Raw genomic sequence first — 18,620 nt, forward strand, 5'->3', positions numbered from 1 at the left:
GAGCCTGTTTGGCACGATCGTCTCCCTCGGAGGATTTCAAACCTTGCCTCCTACGAGACCCGTAATAGCCGGCATTAGCCTGATGGTTGATCAGGAACGGTTTCTCGTCGAAGACAACGGATTGCACCTCGAGAAGGAACGAATCGGTGGAGATTTCTGGCTCCTGGTTTTGTTGTGCCGGTACCGGACCTGTCTTGGTAAGTGAGAAGTTGATTCCTTCTCTATCCTGTCTCTATCTCTTCTGTCTAGTAACTTCTTAATCTGTTGTGAAGCACAGAGAGGTATATAGGATTCTGGTTTCTGGAAATTGGAACTTTTGTTGGGTGCATATATAGATTGTATAATATGGGTCAGAGCACCACCGACCCCCTTCAGATCATGCTTAAACATTTTACGACTGACCCTCTTTTTCTTCTTATAAGAGGGGGAAATACATAGCGTACATAGTCCTGCTTTTCATCATGAGATGTAACATCTCAACCCTGCCAGTTATGGCAGGCTTGCAGAAGATGATATAATACAATGCAATTTTTATTTGGGTAATTATGGAGAATCAATGTTAACTGAGTTTGATTACTAATAAAACAAAACACTTAGTTAGCTAGACACAGTCATGCTTGGACTGGATTAACTCTCCTAATCTTATGGTTTAGCACCATTTAGATAAATTGAAAGCAACAAAACAAACACCCAAACATTTTCCCTTTGCCCTATTGCTTTTCTTCCATCTATGTCCTCTTTCCTTTCCTCCTTGAAGTTCTTTTTTTTTTTTTTTTTCTCATTGTTTCTTATATATTTAATTCTGGGTTTGTAGAGTTTTTTTTTTTTTTTTGTAATTTTGTAATTTTTTTATTGTTTTCTTCACCCTTATTTTTATTGTTGTCAAAGGCTTAGTATTTGGAATTTAATCAACTTTTTGTCATACTTGTCAAATTAATAAAACAAAAGCTCTGGGGACACCTGACAAGACACAGAGAACAAGAAATTGGTGATGTTGAGAAATTACCCGGGGAGATGGAAATAGCATTTAGGTTGGAAACCTGGGAAAAGTTGGTAAAGCAAGCCAGCATGATTGTTTTGCCGAAAGTTGCAGACAGGATAGTGTAAGTTGCTTAACAGGGTAAAATGCATGTGGATCAAGACAGAATTAAGAATGTGAGTTCGCACTGATGAACGAGAATAAGGACTGTGATTTTAGATATATGTTGCGTGCAGTGGATTTGTTACAGAAAGTGAGTAATTTAAAGAAAGTTGAGCCAGATAGTTTACGTGTTCTCGCAGTTGTCAAAGTGTGTCTGCTGGTAATAAAAAAGAAAAAAAAAAGCAACCGTTTGTCAGACATGTGGGGTTTGTGTTGGGCACATCCCTGCCTTTGTATCCCAGTGTTGGGGGATTTAAAGTACAAGACTAACAATGATAGAGGTTAAGTATCCATATTTTTCTGAAAATTGAAATATTTGCTAAACATGGGCTTGATAATTCAAGTTCAAGTTTCAAGTTTTATTATTATTTGATGAATCGCCTATACAAACATTCTAAGCGCTGAACAATTAAAAAAAACAACAACAAAAAAACAAAAAAACATTTTAGAGGACAAACAATTTTAAGAGACAAGTACAAAGTTAAATAACAAAGTTTTTAAGAGTTTTTAAAAAAGAGATAAGATCTTTTTCTTTTCTGATGTACAGTAGCAGTGCATTCCACGTTTGTGGCGCTGTAACAGAAAACATGTCATTTCTTCTTGTACCACAATTTTTAAGGAAGGGACAGTTAATAAGTCTTGTGATGATGATCGTAGAGAACGAGGGGCATAATAAGGAATGATCATTCTAGACATTAATTGAGGCTCATTGAAAGCTAGAACTTTAAAAACCAAGAATAATATCTTAAAAGTAATTCGTTGGCTAATATGTAGCCAATGGGACTTAATCAATAGCGGTGTAATGTGGTCAACTTTTTTTTTTTTTTTTTTCCTTTATGAATGAGTTTTATTGATAACGGATGGATTGGGATTACTTCTTTTGTGCTAACAGTCTCCCTTGCTTTCCCGTATTGTGTCTTTATCCTGGTGTTCTTTATGAATTCTTTCTTCCCATGCATGTTTGTATAAAGTGTTATTATCAATCAGATTCTAAATACAATTGGAAACAGAAATACCTTTCAAATAAACTTGGTAGCTCAAACTCCAGAGGAAGGGGGTAGTTATTATGTAAGGACAGTGCAGACTAAAGTAGCTACATCTAGTCTGCAGCAGTGCCCACTCCTCAGAGTGTAGCGGGACCCAGGTGGCAGACAAGGGTTCCAGGTCTGCCTGCAGGGAACATGGCTAAGTGACCTCAGGGGTGGTGTCACGTTAAAATGTCTCTTCTTTGTCTTCGCAGTCATACATACAGAGCTGTTCTGGACCTGTTACAATGAGCCTTTTTCTACCCAGAGAAGGAGGACAATGTTCTGCTTTCAGTAACCTTGAAATGACCTTGCACTTAACATTTAACATGTTTCTTTTTTTTTTCCTTTGAATTGACATTGCCATACTTCAGAATACCTTTATATTTAACATTGTACACTGTATCTTACTTTACCTAGTAAGTTTTGCTTATTTTTCAAGATTGAAGCACACCCTAGCAGTTGCGTCCCTGTCTGCCTTATGAATGTAATTGGCAGGGCACCAAGCCAGAGTGATAACATTCTTACGTTTTCTCTTTCGGACGTTCCAGTAACCAATTAGATGCCTTTTATGATTATGTGATTATTATGCCATGTGCTATATCACACTTTACTTTGTCACTGTGTGCACCCAATTATGATTCGTGCTATGATGGATGTTTGTTTTTGTATAACTGTGCATTTCTCTGCAGATCTAAGTTCAGCTCTGAATCCTTGCCAGCTGGAAGAAAAGTTCCACGCCTTTTCTGTTTTCTATGTTTGTTTATGCCCTGTAATCTTTGTGTTGTCTATCTGTTTGGTTTGTGGGGTACCCCAGGGAAACCAACTATACCATTGGCCATTTTTGGAGATTTTTCTCTCCCTTTTTGCATTTTTGTTTTTTTCCTATCTAAATTGCCTTTCTAGCTGTTCATGCCCACGCTGCCCTCTGGTGCCAGCGCTCCTTCCTCACCTCCTCTGGATCCCCTATCCAACACCACCAACTCATCCTGGACCTTTTGGATGCTATCCTGCTACCCTCCAAAGTTTCTATCATGCACTGCCGGGCCCACCGTCGTCTCCGTGATTTCATCAGCCGCGGTAATGCCTTGGCTGACCGCTCGGCTCGCCAGGCGGCCCTCCAAGGTCCGCCCACACCCCCTCTTCTGTTATCCCTTTCCTCCCCTCAACCTTTCCTTCATTCCCTTTCCCCCCAGTACACTGACCCCGAGCGCAAGTGGGCCACGCAGCAACCTGGCCATTGCACCCTCCCATCCGGATGGATTACTATACCCTCCTCCCACACATCCACCCCCCTCCTGTACGTCCCTCAACTCCTGGCCCTCACTGTTGTCCAGCGTGCACACGATTTTTCTCATGCCGGTAACCCAGCCCTCCGCACTCTTCTCCGACAGAATTTCTATATCCCGAATCTCTCTCAACTCATCTCCCATGTCCTGCTCCGCTGTGTCATTTGCCTCCGACACAACCCCTCTTCTGTCAGATCCCCCGTTCCTGGCCACCAGCCTATCGGTTCACACCCCATGCAAGTCCTCTCTACTGATTTTACCCACTTGCCCCCTCCCATGGGTTCTGTTACCTCCTGGTTTTCATTGATTCCCACACTGGGTGGCCAGAGGCCTACCCAGTGCGCACAGAGAAAAGTAGGGAAATAGTAAAGGCTTTACTCCATGACATCATCCCTCGCTATGGCCTGCCCCTAGTGATTGGCAGCGATAATGGCCCCGCCTACATATCACAAGTCACACAAGCTGTCTCTCGGGCTCTGCAAATCACCTGGAAATTACATGCGGCCTATCACCCCCAGAGCTCTGGCCAAGTTGAACGCATTAACAGAACTATTAAAACCCTCCTCGGAAAAGCGGCAGAGGAAAGCCGCCTGCCATGGCCCAAACTGATCCCTTCTGTTCTATTTTGCATCCGCTGTACCCCAGGTAAACGCAATCGGTTGTCCCCATTTGAGCTCATGTATGGCCGACCCCCGCCGATAGTCAGTCTAGACCCCGAGTCTCTTGAACAGATAGGGAACGCTATCACAGACGCAGAGATAAAGCAGCTAGGAAAGACCATTATGAAATTGCAGAACTGTCAAATTGTCCCGCCACAAGTCTTGGATTCACTACAGCCGTGTGAAGCCCGCTGCTGAGTATATTTGTGAAAAAGGGCCCACTGACCTTCAACTGAAAATCACGCGGCTGCCCCACACTCTGGAAGAGTAATCACGCACGTCTGATCCGGAGATCTGACAAGATATTTAACATGAACTCTGTTGTATATTTATTGCTTGTGATTTACGTCTTGCCAACATTGTCCATGTCCCCTACCCCTCCCACGCCTGGGTGTGCCCCTTGTGTGGCACTAGTGGACAATGGGGGCAAAACGGAAAATGTTATTAGATTTCAAACTAATTATGAGTGTAAGGGTCAACTAGTGACCCCTGTATGTATATATAACAAGGTTGAATATTCTATATGTAATAATGGAGATTCACAGATCTGTTTCGACCCCAGAGCAACTAATAGGGATACTTGGATAGAGGTCAGTTCAGTCTGGGATCAGGGCCCCCTGATTCAACAAACCCTGGTCACTAATCCCCATGTCCCGGCCTCAGTCCTCTTTGATGCTTGCCATGCCATGGACAAGAACCCCACCTTCCTTGGATGTTGTGGTGCCCTAGCATGGAGGAGGGAATATATGCACAACGATAAATACATGTGCCTGGCGGGACAGAAGCCGTCCCACTGTGAAGGGTCTTCCGAACACTACTACTGTAACTACTGGAAATGTGTATCCTGGGCTACTTGGGGTATGACCCGACTACCCACCACCCGAGCCATATTATCCAAAGTGGTGACTACCTCTGACTGTGGCCTCCAGAACTGTAATCCACTTAGCTTCACTATTCTACAGCCGTTTAAATGGAACCTCGATGATAGCCTCCGGAAAGCTCGCTATCTTGTGGGCCTACAGATATATGGTAAGGGCACAGACCCTGGTACTGTCTTACACATCAAACTCGTTGAGAGACATCGAATCCCTGAACAACACAGCATTGTGTTCCCAGACTTTTATGAACATATGAAACTTGACCAACAAGACTTTGTGCCCTCTGCCACCACCCGCAACCTTTTCATACAGTTCGCTGAAGCCATAGGAGCCACCTTAAATCTGACAAACTGTTATGTCTGCGGGGGCACCCAGCTGGCCCCTGAAAAACTCCATTCTGGCAAAACACTGCATACAGCGTCTCGGACCATCCTTTACCACTCGTGTTGGACACCTGCAGTGCCAATCCTTATGGACTAAAAACAGTACCTCTCAGCCCGGATGGACTTATTGGACCGGAGATCCTAAGTTAAAAATACCCAGACGATGGAATACTACTGGCAATGCTACCACATTAAATGTCTACCTCAACCTGCCTGCTTCTGCCCCTTGGGCTGCACCAGAAGGATACTACTGGATCTGTGGGAGAACGGCATACCCCACTCTACCCTCAAATTGGACTGGCACTTGTGTTCTGGGTACTATCAAACCAGCCTTCTTCCTCCTCCCGTTATCCGAAGGAGAACATCTGGCTGTCCCAGTATTCGATCAACGGGCCTGTTCTGAAAGAAGCCTGGAAATTGGTAAATGGGAAGACACTTGGCCCCCGGAGCGCATCATTGCTGTCTACGGTCCTGCTACTTGGGCTGATGATGGTATGTTTGGGTACCGGACCCCAATCTACATGCTTAACCGCCTCATATGACTGCAGGCGGTTTTAGAAGTTATCACCAATGAAACAGCTAGGGCCCTGGGAGCCCTGGCCAAAGCGAACACTATGATGCGTACCGCCATCTATCAGAACCGACTGGCCTTAGACTATCTATTGGCCGCTGAAGGAGGGGTATGTGGCAAATTCAATCTCTCCAACTGCTGTCTACAACTGGATGATGAAGGATTTGTGGTTGAAGAGGTCATAGATAAAATTACCAGATTAGCTCACGTTCCTGTCCAGACTTGGAAGGGTTTTTCTGCTGATAACCTAACGGATGTAGCGGTATATAAGAAATAAATTACATTACATTACATTACATATGTTTGGACTCAACTCACTGACTGATTGGGCTTCCAAACCGGGACTCTTTAAAGCCCTCACCATAATTTTCCTGGTATTCTCTGTCATATTTTGTGTTCTTCCTTGCCTGTTACCATGTTTATTGAAAACCCTTAACCATACTATTAGGACTACGATTGACAAAAGTACCACCGCCCTAGTCCTGGCCCTTTCCTCCTATCACCCAGTCCCCACCTCTGATACAGATGGCCCTGACCTCCCGTAGCCCAGCTAGTCAGCTAGCCTACAGAAGAAAAGTTGGGAATGAAGGATCCCTAGCTAGCTGACATAGCTGGGTCACGGTGTAGATGAAGAAACTCCATTTTAGATCAGTGGGTCATAATTAGTACAAAGAACAACCTGTGACTCCATTTTATTGCTCTGAGAAATCACGTATACATACAGGCCTGTTCTATGTATCTGTCTTAAGTGCCAGGCACGGCAAGGAGGCAACAGGATGTTAGCCTGTTAGCTAGCTTTGATGTATAGATTGTAGGATGGATTTATGGTTTTGTTTTTCTCTCTGCTCCTACCTTTTGGTCAGAGCTGGTTATACCGGTTTGGACTGGTTAGGACCCTATATAACCTTTGTGTCTGAAATTCTCGGGGTCTTCTGTTTATGCAGCCAGTTCTGCCCAGAAGTCCAGCATATATGCTTGTTTAATAAAAGCCTTTTTAAATCTCTTCAGTCTCTGGCTCAAGTCTCTGCACTACTAACGGAGGGCCTTATCCTAAAAGGTACCTTCAGTCTCCATCCCTGCAGCTGCAGCAATGGATCCCACCATCCCCAAATCCACCATCTCTCCTTTTCTCAACTACCTTTTCATCCAGCATCTCTCCCTCCTTCCCCAGCACCCCAGGGTCTACCATCTCTCCCTTTCTTTTCCCAACTACCCTCCTATCCAGTATCTCTATCCTCCCCTCCACACTATCACTTGTGTCCAACTTCTCTCCCTTTCTGTTCCCTCCCTCCATCCCAATGTCCATCTATCTCCCTCTCCTCTGTTCTCCTCTATCTCCCTCTCCTCCATTATTTCTTCCCCTCCCTCCCCCCCTCTGGCATATGCACGTCTGGCATATGCACGTCTCTTTGGCCTCTCCTTCCCTCCCTCTGTGTACTTCTACACCAGGGCCCTCCCCGAAGGCCTGCATGTTTTCCCCCTCCTTCCCGGTCTTACCTTCGAGAGTTGGCCCAATGTTCCTTCCCTCCTTCTATCCATCCTGGATTCCCAGTCTCAGCAGCCTGCCAAGGATCGCCGGTTGGCTGTAGCAAACCTGCTAGGTTCACTACAGTCGACCAGCGATCCTCAGCAGGCTGCTTAGACGATGAGGCCGGGATGGAGGGGCCCTTGGTCGTACTGCAGGGATAATCGAAATTTTTATGAGGCTGCCTAGACGGAACATATACATTGTGACTTAGATGATCTAAAAATAGATTAAGTGACCAGAAGGTATCCAGTGACAAGATAACCACTGCAGACACAAAATACAGACCACCACACATTCCCCCTGTGATCACTGCCTCCTCACACCACCATAAAAATCGGAATAGAAATGTACATACCTGCCTCCAGAACATCAGCACCTGGCATAGGAAAGCCTAGTAGAACTGCACAGTAGTCTGGGGGGTGGGCTAGTGAACCATAGGGAGGAGGACGCAGGCCCATAAGCCACTCTAACTACTGCATTCATGATGGAAAATATGAGTCCACCAACCTCCCCCCAAACCCTACTGTACTGCCATATGGGTGGCACCTGTGGCCATATGGGCTATTGAGATTGTAGGCAGGTGGGTATAGTAGGTTGTGGGGAGTTCACCATAATCTACAAGGGAGTTGTGGTGAGATATTTATGTGGAATCCTTTTTGTGAAGTTCACAGCAGTGCCCTGTAAGGTGCCCCACTACTCTGTTGCCATGTCTGGGTGGCTAGTCCATCACTTTGTTGGTCCCTCCCATATCCAAATGGTCTGGTTTTAGGCGTTTGGTTCTTGGACGATTTTTTGGACGAGAATGTAGTATAAAGATACATAGAAACATGACGGCAGATAAAGGCCAAATGGCCCATCTAGTCTGCCCATCCACAGTAACTATTATCTCTTTCTCTCTCTGAGAGATCCTACATGCCTATCCCAGGCCATCTTGAATTTAGACACAGTCTCTGTTTCCACCACCTCTTCTGGTCTGGACGATCAAACAGCTGGACATAGAAGTAGATGATTTAAAAAATAATAATTTTGGACGTATTTTTTGAGAATGGACTTTGAACGCTGCCAACTTTGAGCAACTAGCACCCTAGCCCAAAATGGACTTGGGCGTTTGTTTTGATTATGCCCCTCTATCTCTAGCAGAAAGTTCAAGCTGAAGAAACTACTGGTCAGGGAAATCCAATATGCTACCTCAGTGCCCGTCAGAAAGAGAATGAAGAGTGCATAAAGGATGCAGGAAGTTTTCTGAGGAGGTTAAGGCTTAAAAGTACCAGGATGTCCTGAGTGGGGAGGGGGTATGAACATGTAGAATGAAACCATATACTATAGCTGACCCTAGTGTGCAATGCAGTAGATAATGCTAAATTAGCCAAATTAGGGCCCTGTTTTACTAAGGTGTGCTAACCGATTTGCATGCGCTAATTGATTTAGCGTGTGCTAAACGCTAACGTGTGCATGTTAGTATATGGACGCGTTAGTGTTTATTGTGTGCTAATTCGATTAGCGCGCGTTAATCAGTTAACGCACCTTAGTAAAACAGGGGGTAGGTGTCAGAGATAGATTACTGGAAAATCATGTGTAATTATCTTAAAATGTTGATGGTATTTTTTGGGATATTCACTGTAAAGAGATGTACATGTTTCATTTTACAGTTTTGGAAAATCATAATGCATAGCAAAAGTTGTACAACAGGGGTGTCAAACTCAATCATATAAGGGGCTGAAATCTAAAACGTAGGCTAAGTCGCGGGCCAAATTTTTGATTAAGATACTTAGGGGTCCTTTTATTAAGGTACGCTAAACGATTTAGCGAGCACTAAATGCACACCTTAATATAAGACTTTTCCTCTCTCTGGGCTCCAAACCTGCTGGAAAAGTTTTGCACACTAAAAGGTGGGTGTTCCTTGCTATGCATTCCTGCTCATTTAATATTAATTAGCTTCTTGTAATGCATTTTACATAGAAGTTTCGGTAGCTGCTACCATGAACACAGCAAAAGCTACTGAGAACCCTTTTGTGCATTAGAGGCTAAACTAAAATGCAAGCTAGACTGGCTACAACTAGTCTTGCTTACAAAGTAAGCTTTTGAACATTTGTCCCAGAAACCCAACTGTTCTCACAGAAAAAAAAGTAGATTTTTGGACAATGAATCAAATACCCTCACAAAAATAATAATAGTAGTATACAAATTTATAGACACTTTAATATGTAAAATACTGATTTTTATTTTTAAATTTCAATCAGGTCTGAAAATTTATACAAAACATTTACAGATAATTATCAAAAATGGCAGTTTCCAATTTATTTTTGATGTATTTCTTCAGCAGTGTTGTTCATCCATATTTCTCAACAATTTTCCTATTTCTATGAACAAACAGTTGCAAAATAATCATGTACGGGACAGGCAAATACAGTTTTACAGAGCTCATGATCTATTTCCTTTCTCACTGTGCTGAAGACAAAGTTTAATTTTAAGCACAATATGCTGTGTAATGTAGATTATGGGTTATAACAAATGCTTTCCAAACCTGTATTCTACAGCCAGTTTGGGTCTCAATATATTCATGCAAAATATGCAGAAGCAGGAACCATTTTGGCACAAAATTTTTACATGAAAGCTACCATATCAGCAATGAGGCCCGGATTCTGTATAGGACGCCGGTCCGGGAGTCCTATACAGAATCGGGCCTACACCCGCCCAAAGTTAACCCAATTCTGTAACCATCGTCCATGTTACAGACACCAGTTACAGAATCAGGTTTAACATGCCCAACCCCCCTCCCCGCCCCCCCCCCCCAACGGCCCCCCCGAAGATAGTCAGCAGGAAGGTGCCCAACTCCTCCTGCCGGACCCCCCCAACGCCCCCTCCTAAGATCACCGGCAGGAAGGTGCTCAATCCTTCCTGCCGACAGAACCCGCCCCCGACGATTGCCAGCAGAAAGGTGCTCAGCCCTTCCTGACAAAACCTGCCCCCCCTAAGATCGCCAGCAGGAGGGTGCCCAACCCCTCCTGCCATAACCCCCCCAACGAACCCCCCCAGAACCCCCCTGTAGACTTACTTTCTCAAGTTGGACTGGACGGCTCCTCGCACGTCCGGCCAGCAGGCCTGCCTCCATCCAAATGAGGTGGGCCCGCCCCTCCCCTTCCCAACCCACAGGATCCTAGGACCTGATTGGTCCAGGCGCCTGAGGCCCCTCCCGCTATATGCACTTGAGCAAATCAGGCCCTAGGATCCTATAGGTTGGGCAGGGGAGGGGCGGGCCTGCCTCATTTGGACGGAGGCGGGCCTGCTGGCCAGATGTGCGAGGAGCCGTCCAGTCCAACTTGAGAAAGTAAGTTTAAGGGGGGTTCCAGTGGAGGGTTTGGGCACCCTCCTGCTGGCGATCTTAGGGGAAGCCGTTGGGGGAGCCAGTAGGAGGGGTTGGTCACCCTCCTGCCATGATTGACGGGAGGGCCATTGGGGAAGTCGGCAGGAGAGGTTGGGCACCCTCCTGCCGCGATCGCTGGGGGGAGGGGAAACTTGCGGCCGTAGCCGTGACCACTATACTAATCACGGCCGGGAGATCCTTGCCGCGATTAGGTACAGCGGCCGCGTCTACTTACCATGTAGGCCAGCATTTTGCTAGCCTACATTGTAAGCGTCTCCCGTTCTGCTAGGGAGACGCATAGGGCTGCCTAGGTTCGCTTAAGGCTACCGCCTAGGCGGGCTTGTGGGCCTCTCTAGGCTCCCTGGAGGCGCCTTAAATATAGGCGGCCTGCCTGGGGAGCATTTTTTTTTTTTTTTTTTTTAAAGTGCCTCCCGAGTGGCTGATTAGACAGCTGTAGGACGCCTACAGCTGCCTACAATCAGGAGCACTTTGCAGAATCAGGGCCTTAGTGTCCTGATTGGGAAGGTGGGAGGCATCCGGTGTCAGGAGGAATTCCCATTGATGCAGCCAGTCTGGCCACTCAAAAACAATTAGTGTAACTAAAATGGTGTACAGTTATGGTTTATTTTTTGCTATACTGCTTTCCTTAAAACACGACAAAGTGATATATAATACAGATTAAAAGAAATAAAAGAGAAACTCCATTTCAGATAGGAAAGTAGTGCAACACATACTAACCATACACTACCTATATAAAATAAAGAAAAAGGAATGAAACCAAGACATACAGAAGAACAAACAAAAGATTGACCCTTTAATCCCACGGTAAAGCAAATTCCAGTGAAAATGAAAAGATCTGTGGAGATGGTGATGTTCAAGATACTGTACAGGCTTTATTCAAATATGTATAATTGGATAATCCACATTAAATATATCTAGGACTTAAACCATAAAGAGATATGGACCCAACATTTTCTGTGTTTCGATAATGCTGTCTTCCTCAAAGGTCCCTAAAAGTCCTGATATTAAAGCACATGGATTAAACACTGAAAACAATATCTTTCGCTTTTGAGGAATCCTCATGCATGAAGAGTTACACTCGGTATTGTACATATTTGAATACAGCCATCTTGAACATCACCATCTCTGCGGATCTTTTCGTTTTCACTAAGACATACAGACCATAAAATAAAGTCTTACACTTTTTCCCTCAGCCTATCTCCTCATGTCTATCTCCACAGGCAGTTTCACTGTCCCTCCACCTGCCCTTTCCCCTATTCCTTCTACCTGCCTGTGGCTGGTCTGCAGTCATCCTTGTCCCTTCAGGCACTTTGGTCCAGCTCGCTCTCTTTGCTTCTCACTGCCTACCTGAAAATGTAGGCCAAGTTTCTGTCCTCATCCTTCAGTCCTTCCAAGTGGTCTGGCCACACTGAAATGTCCTGGTTCTGCCAGTGCAATCTGCCACTGGTCACTCTTACTCTACTGGTTCACAGGTTCCCATGGACCTTTCAGCCACTGGTCACTCTGGCCCTACCGGTGCACAGGTCCCTGTGGACCTTCCAGCCACTAGTTACTCTGGCCCTGCTGGTGCACAGATCCCCGCGGACCTTCCAGCCACTGGTCACTCTTGCCCTACTGGTGCGGCCTGTCATCAGTCCTGAACATCCTGCAGGACAATCCCTCCATCTGAGGAAAAGGAAGAACGCTTAGCGACCTGAGCCTCAGCTGAATCCATCGTCAGCGGAACCAGTCTCTAGTTGAAGTCTGATGCCATGGGATACAACTTTGCCAAGTCCAAGGATAAGGAAACCCTCCATGGACTCCAAACTTCTAACAGCAGTTCCGCCAAAACCCCAGTGCAGCAAGGAGGCAGACAGCGGAGGCATAGAACTCTGAACTGAACATACTGTCGGAACCGCATGGTCTGGAACCAGGTTCTGTGTTCACAGAAGCCCACAAATAAAGACGGGCAGGCGGCTAGTCTTGAAGAGCCAGTACTCTGCCTGGCAATCCGTAAGGTCTTGGAACCCATTGGTCTTGGTAACACCCAGATCCGCTAAGTTAGCCACCTCTGCTGATTCTGCCAAAGAAACAGGCGACAGCAATGGCACATACACCAAAGCAGAAGCAAGGATAGGGATGAGCCGCCTGCTTTCTGGTACCCCAGTAAAGGGACAAATCGTCATGCTGGCATCCAAAAGTGGAACAGACTGTTGTACTGGAGTCTGAGTGGGAGAAACAGGCAAAGCCCCTTTTTACTCCTGGGTTTGTTTTTTTTTTTTTTTTTACAGTCAGATACCTCAGAGCCCCAAAATCTGGTGAAAAACAGGCACCGGCGGCCGGAACCGCTCTGTGCGTCTCAGATCTCACAGGAATAGCAGACTGAGGAGACTTTTTCCAGAAATTGCGCTTATGTTTTGCAAAAACGCCATCCGCGCCCAGTTTAGGCACCCCGGATGCAGTAATCACGACTCCGGTGGAATGAAAGGGTATTAGGGCCTCTCAGGAGCTGGGGAGCGTGGGATCTGCTCACATCTCACCCCCCTTCGTGGCCTGCGGTACACGGGATAAACGGTCGTGAATCTAGCTGCCATCTGCCGCATCTAAAGCATAAATCCATACCATCCTGTCCTGAGGTGGCCATCTGTGAAGTTTGGAGCAAAAATGAAGCTTTTAAGACCAAAAAAATATACTTTTTAAAACTTTATGTGTAAATATGTTTATTGAACAAGAGAATAAAATGACAGCATACAGCAAACAAAACTTTTTCTCCATACCATCTCAATTCCCAATCCCCCCCCAAACCCCCCGCCCACCCCACCCAGGCAGCAGCAACTAGAACCAAAGTGAGAAATAAACAATAAGCATCTCAAGCATCCCAGAGTTGTCTACGAATACAGGGAGTAAAGGTCAAACTAAAAGAATACCAACATTGACGAAAAAGTCTGCCAGACTTGGCTGACAAGTCCACAATGTCTTTGCGCTCCAGCAACATTTGCTGTAGCATTAATGCTCTCCACTGCTGAACAGTCGGGGGCTGAGAAGAAAGCCACTGCAACAGAACACACTTCCTCCCCAGCAGGATAGTCCTCTTAAGAAAAGCTGAACAGCCCGGCTTGGGTGGATGGAAACGAATTTGTAAAGTAATAAGGAAACTCGGATGTAGTCTCCAAGAACACCCCCATAACTGGGCCACGGCAGATATCAATTGCAACCAAAAGGCAGACACCAGTGGGCAGGTCCAGAACATATGGCCAAAAGATGCCATGGGCTGTTCGCATTTACCACAACTGTGCTCCGCACTAATCCTCATTATATGAGCTCTCTTGGGGGGGTAAAAGGCTCGCAAGATGAATTTATAATTGCGTTCCCACTCCATGGAAGAGAGGCGTAAAGCACTCCCCAAACGAAGTCCCTTTTGAATCATCTCAGCTGTAATGGACACCCGCAAATCCTCCGTCCATTTCCTGGCCAGTGCCAGGAAGTCTATATCTCCCAAGCAGTCTAGCAGTAACCCATGATACATTTTCAGGGGTATCAGGTCCTGTGCTGTCAGTCCAAGTACTTCGTGTAATTTAGTGTAGGTCTCCTCACACAGCACCGCCGGCGTCAAGTTCCGCAAGTAATGTTGTAATTGTCTGTAGGCAAACCAGTCAGCTGCGGTAATGTGGAATTGCGTGGTTAAATCGGGAAAGGAGATAGGAAGTCCCGTATGGTGCACAGCCTGGGAGACGTACTGAAGTCCCATTGAAGTCCAGCGATGAAACGGTCCAGAATCTAGACCAGGTGAGAAATCTCCATTACCAGCAATGGGCAAGCAAGACGTCACCCTGGAGTTGATCTTCAACAGTCTGCACAGTGATTTCCAAGCTCTGCGCATGGCCGGCAGAAGTGGATGCGAGCGAAGCTGTGGCAGGTCTGGCAAGTGGAGAGAATGTAATAAATAACTAAAATGGTAGGGTTTAAAACAATAGCATTCAATCTCCGGCAAGGAAAAATAGTTAGTATCACAAAACCAATCGTGAATATGTCGTAACTGGCAGGCAAGGTTATATCTAGAAACACTCAGGAGACCCAACCCCCCTTTCCTACGAGGTAACATCAACTTGGATAAAGAAATCCTAGCCCGCTTCCCCTGCCATAGATATGTGGTAAGGTGAGAATTGTGTTGAGATACATGTGCCGGGGAAAGCATGAGGGGGAGCATTTGTAGGATATAAAGCCATTGGGGCAGGATCATCATGTTGTAGAGGGCAACACGGCCCGAAAGGGACAGGGGAAGGCGTCTCCAGTTAGAAAGAGTAGACTCCGTACGACGGAGCAGAGGTAAGATGTTTGCAGTGTACAGTCCATCCAGGTCCCGAGGTATGACCACCCCCAAATAACGCAAGGAAGAAGAAGCCCATTGCAACGGGAATTCCCCCTGCCAACCCTGACGTACAGTATCTGAAGTTGGCAAAGCCAGGGATTTCTGCTTATTAAGAGTCAAGCCAGAGTAAAGATGAAACTCGTCAAGGATGTCCAACGCTCGAGACAGGGATCGATGTGGGTCCCCCAGAGTGAGTAAAAGGTCGTCGGCAAATGCCAACACCCGCAACTGGGCAGAACCCTCGGACAATCCTACAATCTCATCATCTCTCTGGAGAGTACGCAACAAAGGATCCAAGTACAACAAGAAGAGCAGCGGAGACAAAGGACATCCCTGGCGAGTCCCCCTACCCACAACAAAGCCAGTAGAGCGCACTCCATTTACTAATATCGAGGCGGTGGGGCTTGAATAAAGCGGTCGGAGTAAGGCCAAGTAACTGTCCGGGAGTCCTACATGCTGTAATACATGAAAGAGGTACTGCCACTGAACCTTGTCAAAGGCCTTTGCCGCATCCAGTCCAACTAACAGACCCGGACATTGAGTATGCTGTGCCCGCGAGAACGCCATCAACACTCTCCGTATGTTCAAAACCGAGTGCCGCTCCCGAACAAAACCCACCTGCTCTGGCACTATGATGGAAGGTAACAAAGGCGCTAACCTATCAGCCAGTACTCGAGCTAAAATTTTTATGTCAACATTCAAAAGCGAAATCGGCCTGTAAGATTCAATCTCGGTGGGCGGTTTAGATGGCTTTGGAATCAAAGTAATGAGAGCGTCATTCGCATAGCAGGGAAATGTACCGCAGTCGCGAACTGCTGAATAATAATTTAGCAAGGGCTCCCCCAGAACCGAAGATAAGATCTTATAGAATTCCGGAGATTAACCGTCCGGCCCCGGAGCCGTACAAGTCTTCAATGTTTGTATTGCTCGTAACACTTCTTGTGTGAGTAAAGGCCTATCTAGTCTAGATTTCTGGGCAGGAGATAATTTAGGCATCCCCGCGTCCTCTAGGTAATCACTCACATCAGGACCCATATAGGGACCCGGGGAAGCATAGAAGGCCTCAAAATAATGTTTGAAACAATCCGCAATTGCCACTGCTGAGGTCAACATGTTCCCCGAGGTCTCACGGATCATAGGAATATATCTAGAACCCGACCAGCTTTTTGTTACTGATGCCAGCAATTTCCCCGTCTTGTTTCCATGTTTATAGAATCGAAACTTTCTATAAAATAACAGTTTCTTCGTGCGTTCATGTATAAGAGTATTCAACTCAGCCAAAACCGTTTTATACATGTCGTTAGTAGCCACCGACGGGGAATTCAGCAGTTCACGTTTCAACTGCCGCGAATGACGCTCAAGGTGAACTATGCGATGTGCAATGCGTCTGGTCCTAGAGGCAACGTAAGCTATAATATCTCCACGCAACACCGCTTTAGCTGTGTCCCAAAATAAAATAGGTTGTTCTATGTGTTGCGCATTAAAGGAACAATAGGCCTCCCATTTGGTCATTAAAAATTCCCGGAACTGAACGTCTTCATGCAAGTACGCAGGGAATCTCCATCCCACCCCCAAACTCGCAGGGCCCCCCACTGCAACATCTAACCAAATCATGTGATGGTCCGACACCTCAAGAGGGCCAATGGTGGCCTCCGAGACCCGCGCAAACAGCGTTTCAGATAAAAGTGCATAATCAATCCTGGAGAAAGAACCATGGGCTCTGGACTGATGAGTGTAATCTCTCTCCGTGGGGTGTAAGAGCCGCCAAGGATCCACCAGTCCCAGAGCTCGACAAAGATAAGGGATCCCCCTAGTCAGCCTCCCAGACGATGACCCCGTTCCTCCAGAGCGATCTACGCCCGGGTCCATTACCTGATTCAAATCACCCACTACAATCAGGGGACAGTCTGAATCTCGCAAACAAATATTAACCAAGTTTTGAAAAAATGAGTGTTGATATTTGTTAGGGCCATATCCCACCAGAAGCCGAAAGGGCCCCCCAGATCCAACCACCCGCACCAAAAGGTACCGACCCTGAGTGTCACGCCTCAGAACCTGGACTGTACACTGCAGACCCTTCCGAAATAGAATCGCCACCCCCGCCCTTTTTCCAGGGGAGGAGGCATAATGCAAGTCCCCCACCCAACCCCGGCGTAATTTCTGGTGTTCTAAATCCGTAAGTCTAGTCTCTTGTAGACAGGCTATGTCTGCCGAGTGATGTTTCAGTTGAGACAAAATTTTTGTGCGTTTAGCGGGGGAAGTAATGCCCGATACATTCCAGGAAAGTATACGCAGCTTCCGGTCACCCATCAGAGGCCAACACCAGACCTGCCACAGCTAGCAATGAGTTCTGGAAAACAGAGTCCCAGGGTGCCCAGCCCCACCCCAAGACTCACACACACACACACTTTGTAGACACCCTCACCACTTTGAAAGAAATTAGCCCAGGACAACCTGGAAAAACAAAATAAACTAGTAACAATGTCGCTGCCACCCAGGACCCCCCCTTTCCCCAAATCCCCCCAACAGCCCCAATCTTCCCCCACATGTGGGAGCTAAGAGGTCACCCAAGACGTCCCGTCCAGGGCCGCCCCGCCCCATCAAAAGACACAATCCCCCCGCTAATGAACCAGAACTAGCCATTAGCACCAATAAACCACACTGCAAGACTAGTAACAGTTCAGTCAGTCAGCCCCCGAATCAGGGCTACCAAGAAGTTTGATAAATGCAGCCGCTTCATCTGGCGAGTGAAAGGATTTCCAGATCCCGTTTCGCTGGATCCGCAATACAGCTGGGTAGTTGAATTGGAACCTCTGCTTGAGCTCCGACAACTGTGCACACAGTGAATAGAAAGGCTTCCTCCTCTCCTGCAGGGCCATAGAGTAGTCTTGACTGATGCGAATCGGGGAGCCATCATATTTCAAAGCATCTTTCTTGATTCTGTACTGCTGTAGAATCTCCACTTTGTGTCTGTAGTTTAAGAGCTTTAAGATGACCACACGTGGTCTGGCTTCCAGGCCAGGGCGAGGGCCCAAGCGGTGCGCTCTTTCAATGCGCACAGGCCCCGCAGCAGAAGAAAGCGGCAGCTCCTCTCGCAGCCACCCCTCCATCAATTCCGGCAGCGAGCGATCCGGGAGCGTTTCCGGAACACCCATCAGGCGCAGGTTCGAGCGACGAGACCGGTTTTCCAGGTCATCTAATTTATCAGCTTGGGCTCGAACCTGCGCCTGTAATGCAAGAAGGTCGGCACTCTGAGTGTTACCAGTGTCTTCCAGGGAAGAAACCCGCTGCTCAAGTTCTGTGGTGCGCGCCGACGCTGTTTCCAGCAGCGTTTCTATATTAGTGATCTGCGCGGTCAGCACCTCCAATTTCGGTCCCAGGACCTGGGCCAGAGCTTCCTTGATGTCGCTCAA

General features: G+C 46.7%; 1 protein-coding gene across 1 annotated transcript in view; it reads right to left on the minus strand.

Annotated features, from left to right (window-relative positions):
- Positions 1 to 18,620, minus strand: part of LLPH (LLP homolog, long-term synaptic facilitation factor) — a 37,189-nt gene that overhangs the window by 16,907 nt on the left and 1,662 nt on the right.

This window comes from Geotrypetes seraphini, chromosome 9, assembly GCF_902459505.1.
Source record: "Geotrypetes seraphini chromosome 9, aGeoSer1.1, whole genome shotgun sequence".
In the NCBI taxonomy this organism is placed as follows: Eukaryota; Metazoa; Chordata; class Amphibia; order Gymnophiona; family Dermophiidae; genus Geotrypetes; species Geotrypetes seraphini.